Source organism: Bos grunniens, chromosome 24 (assembly GCF_055505025.1).
Source record: "Bos grunniens cultivar Pamir isolate PY7600 chromosome 24, Bosgru_T2T1.0, whole genome shotgun sequence".
Taxonomy (NCBI): Eukaryota; Metazoa; Chordata; class Mammalia; order Artiodactyla; family Bovidae; genus Bos; species Bos grunniens.
In genome coordinates, this window is record NC_141188.1 from 35,960,178 (window position 1) to 35,965,403 (window position 5,226).

The 5,226-nt window shown below is 42.9% G+C and overlaps 1 pseudogene; it reads left to right on the forward strand.

Moving 5' to 3' along the window:
• Nucleotides 1-724: 724 nt before the first annotated feature.
• LOC147346046 (small nuclear ribonucleoprotein E pseudogene) lies at nt 725-1,002 on the forward strand (annotated as a pseudogene).
• The last annotated feature ends 4,224 nt before the right edge of the window (nt 1,003-5,226 follow it).

A 5,226-nucleotide genomic window follows, 5' to 3' on the forward strand; every position in this document is an offset into this window, starting at 1 on the left:
CTCATGGACCTGACATTCCAGGTTCCTATGCAATATTGCTCTTTACAGCATCGGACCTTGCTTCTATCACCAGTCACATCCACAGCTGGGTATTCTTTTTGCTTTGGCTCCGTCCCTTCATTCTTTCTGGAGTTATTTCTCCACTGATCTCCAGTAGCATATTGGGCACCTACTGACCTGGGGAGTTTCTCTTTCAGTATCCTATCATTTTGCCTTTTCATACTGTTCATGGGGCTCTCAAGGCAAGAATACTGAAGTGGTTTGCCATTCCCTTCTCCAGTGGACCACATTCTGTCAGATGTCTTCACCATGACCCACCCATCTTGGGTTGCCCCAAGGGCATGGCTTAGTTTCATGAGTTAGAAAAGGCTGTGGTCCTAGTGCGATTAGATTGACTTTTTTTTCTGTGAGTATGGTAAGATCCAGAGATTCATAATATTCAAAATGTCCAGAATATGACACAGAACTACTTGTCATATGAAAAACTAGGAAAATCTCAACTCGAATGCTGAGATGACACTAACGATAGAATTACCTGACAAAGACTTTAAAGCAGTTATTATCAAAATCCAAGCATAGAAATAATTACATTAAATGAAAATAGTCTGAACAGATCAATTGGCAGATGGATTTTTTTTTTAAAGACTACCCATGGACTATAGCCTGCCAGGCTCCTCTCCTTGTCCATGGGATTCTCTGGGCAAGAATACTGGAGTGGGCCAGCATGGCGTACCAGGGGCAGGGCCAGAATGTGCAGAAGGTGATGGTACACCCATCAATCTCATCTTCAGATACTTGCAAAATAGATCACAGATTCAGGTGTGGCTTTATGAGCAAGTGAATATGCAGATAGAGGGCTGTATCATTGGTTTTGATGAGTATATGAACCTCGTATTAGATGATGCAGAAGAGATTCATTCTAAAACAAAGTCAAGAAAACAACTGGGTCGGATCATGTTAAAAGGAGATAACATTACTCTGCTCTAAAGTGTCTCCAACTAGAAGTGACAGATGTAGTGAGAAATTGTTTGGCAGTACCGTTGGTTTTTTTAGGTGTCCTTTGTTAGAGATGTAGTTCTAAAACATGTATTCATATTGTTCTGCTCTTATGTTATTACCAGATGACAATAAATGCTGTGGGACTGTTTTTATAAAAAAAAAAAAAAGAAGAATACTGGAGTGGGTAGCCATTCCCTTTTCCAGGGGATCTTCCCAACCCAGGGATTGAACCTGGGTCTCTCACATTGCAGGCAGATTCTTTACCATCTGAGCCACCAGGGAAGCCCCAAAATATAAGACATGACATCATAAAACTCCTAGAAGAGACCATAGACAAAACATTCTCTAACATAAATTGTAGCAATATTTTATTAGATCAGTCTCCCAAAGCAAATGAAATAAAAGCAAAAATAAACATATGGGCCCTAATCAAAGTTACAAGCTTTTGCACAGCAAAAGAAACCACAAACAAAATGAAAAGACAACCTAAGGCCTGGTAGGAAATATTTGCAAATGATGCAAATGACAAGGGCTTTATTTCCAAAATATACAAATAGCTCACACAACTCAATATCAAAAAAAAAAAAAAAATCAAAAAATGGACAGAAGACCTAAACAGAAATTTCTCCAAAAAAGATATACAGATGGCTAACAGGCACATGAAAAGATGCTCAACATCACTAATTATTCAGATCAGTCGCTCAGTCGTGTCCGACTCTTTGCAACCCCATGAATCGCAGCACGCCAGGCCTCCCTGTCCATCACCAACTCCCAGAATTCACTCAGACTCACGTCCATCGAGTCAGTCATGCCATCCAGCCATCTCATCCTCTGTCGTCCCCTTCTTCTCTTGCCCCCAATCCCTCCCAGCATCAGAGTCTTTTCCATTGAGTCAACTCTTCACATGAAGTGGCCAAAGTACTGGAGTTTCAGCTTTAGCATCAGTCCTTCCAAAGAAATCCCAGGGTTGATCTCCCTCAGAATGGACTGGTTGGATCTCCTTGCAGTCCAAGGGACTCTCAAGAGTCTTCTCCAACACCACAGTTCAAAAGCATCAATTCTTCGGCGCTCAGCCTTCTTCACAGTCCAACTCTCACATCCATACATGACCACAGGAAAAACCATAGCCTTGACTAGACGAACCTTTGTTGGCAAAGTAATGTCTCTGCTTTTGAACATGCTATCTAGGTTGGTCATAACTTTCCTTCCAAGGAGTAAGCATCTTTTAATTTCATGGCTGCAGAGATATGCAAATCAAAACTACAGTGAGGTACCACTTCACACTAGTCAGAATAGCCATCATCAAAAAGTCTACAAATAATAATGTTAGGAAGGGTATAGAGAAAAAACAACCCTCCCAAACTGTTGGTCAGAATGTAAATTGGTACAGCCACTAAAGAACAGTATGGAGGTTACTTTAAAAGCTAAAAATAGAACTACCCTATGATCCAGCAATCCCACTCCTGGGCATAGATCCAGAAAAGATGAAAACTCTAATTAAAAAAGATACATGCACCCCAATATTCATTGTAGCACTATATACAATAACCAAGATGTAGAAGCAACCCAAGTCTCCATCAACAGATGAATGGATAAAGAAGATGTGGTACATATATACAATGGAATATTACTCAGCCATTAAAAAGAATGAAATAATGCCATTTGCAACAACATGGATGGACCTAGAGGTTATCATACTGAGTGAAGCAAGTCATACAGAGAAAGACAAATATTATATACTATCACTTATATGTAGAATCTAAAAAATAATATACATGATCCTATTGAAAAATCAGAAACAGACATAATAAATTTATGGTTACAAAGGGAAAGGGAAAGAGAGGAATAAATTAGGACTATGGGGTTAACAGGTACACATTACTATATATAAAATAAACAACAAGGACTTACTGTATAGCACAGGGAACTATATTCAATGTCTTACAATAACCTATAATGGAAAAGAATCTGAAAATATATATATATAGTTGAATCACTTTGCTATACACCTGAAACTAACACCATATTGTAAATCAACTATAATTCAACTTGAAAACAGAGAAAAAAGTCGATATGATAATGGGAGCAAAGGTCAAAGAGAGAGCCTGGAAGATGCCACAGTGCTGGCCTTGAAGATGAAGGACGTGGGCCCTGGGTCAAGGAAGGCAGGCACCTTCTAGAAATGGAAGCGGCAAGGAAATAGATCCTCCCCTAGAGCTTCGAGGGGGAATACTCTACTGACCCACTGAGTTGAAGATTTCTAATTTCTGGGATAATAAGATAATACATTTGTATCATTCTAGGCCATTGAGTTTGTGCTTCAACAGCCATAGGAAGGGCTTCCCTGGTGGCTCGGCAGTAAAGAATCTGCCTGCTAATGCAGGAGATGAGGGTTCCAGCCAGGGTCAGGAAGATCCCCTGGAGAAAGGAATGGCAAATGCTCCAGTATTCTTGTCTGGGAAATCCAATGGACAGAGGAGCCTGGCAGGCTACAGTCCATGGGGTCACAAAGAGGCCTATATGACTGAGCAACTAAACAAAAACAACAACAAGCCATAGGAAACTAACACAGCCACAACTTTTCTGCTCTCTCCAGTGTGAAGTATTGCCCAATAACCTCCTCATCGATGCTTCCCGCTCAGGAAGCACAGCTGCCTCTCACATGTCTTCTAAATCGCTGCGGGGGGAAATGAACCACAGATGGCAGAGTTCCATTGTCCTGTGAGGTGTAAAAGATGTGCGTGGCAAAGTAACCCAAGATCTGTCTCCTCTGCACCTCCGGAGGAAATACTGAGTTCTAAGCCCTGTTGGATAAAGATACATGACAGAAAGGACTCGAAAGTCTTATAAAGGACATAAGCAATCATTGCCCTTCACAGAGATTGAGCAAGATCTGCAGAAACCAAAGCCAACGAGCTTCCTCCTTATCCCCACTGGCAGTGTTATTACCTTTAGCTGGCAGCTGCAAGGCCGAGAAGTTTAAAAGCTGCCCCCGACTCTCGCCCCCCGGCATCATGCCGCTGCCCGACCCCTCTCCCACAGCTCAGCGGTGACTGGCAGGACCTGCCCAGCCACAGGTCATCCATCAGCCGAGATGTCTGCATGTGGTTTTGCTCCACGTCCATCCTCTTCAAAGCCCCCCAATATGCTTCACATCTAATACGTGTAATAGGTTCACTCCAGTGGAGCTGGCCCACAGAGGGTAACTCCACGTGATAAAAGACCCCATAGCAGGTTGGGTGGCAGGTCCAAAGAGTTGAAGGTCTATAAATTTTTTCCAGCTCTTTCTACTTCAGATGGATGAGGATACTGCCATCACTATCACCACCTTCAGAGAACAGACAGCTTTGGATCTCTGCCAGCTATGACATAAAAATTCACTTACAATTCATTGAAGAAACACTTGAAGAATGTGGATCTCTGACTAGGGAATAGGTCGAAATAAAGCAGTGTAATATTTCTTAGAACCCAAAAGAAAATAGTTACTATTTAAAGCGGGAACTACACAGGATCAGCTTCAAAGAAACATTCACCAGAAGGTGGGATTTCGTTATTGATAAGAGCAATAACAACAATATTTATTGGGTACCTGCTGCAGTGATCCTGTGGGTGTCTTGCTAGCATGAGTTCTGTCCCCTTCCAGGCATGGAGTCTGGGTAGGATTCACCCGCCCCCAGGTCAAGGTGTGAGCCCTGATTGGTTGGAGCCAATCGGGTTAGTTCATCCCCCACTTGCCACAGTGATTGGTTCAGGGATAAGCACTCAATGCAGATCTGAGCCAATCAGCACTTGGCATTTCACACCCACCAGTTCAGGGCATGACAACATATGACCAAATGCAGCTTCATAAGAAGGAAGTCCAAGATTTCGGCTCCACGGTTGAGGGGAACATTCTGTCTTTCTTTTTGACTGTGATGAGGAAGCATGCAGTCCTGCACAGCGAGGGTACCGCCCCCCCGCCCCAGCCCCGCCCCGGCCTTGTGAGAAAGAGGGAGAAAGTCTGGCATGAGATCAACATCTTGGAGGGCCCTGGTGACCTGACTGGACAACTGGGTTAAAACAACCCTGAAGCCTGCCTGCTGGGTTTTCGATGATATGAAGCAATCAACTCCCTTGTTATTTAGGCCAGTGTGTGTGGAGATTTTTTTTCTGTTTACAGCTGAATGCATCTTAACCAATGTACCCACTACAGCCCAAGGGCTGTGTGAGGGATTTCTGAACGATCTG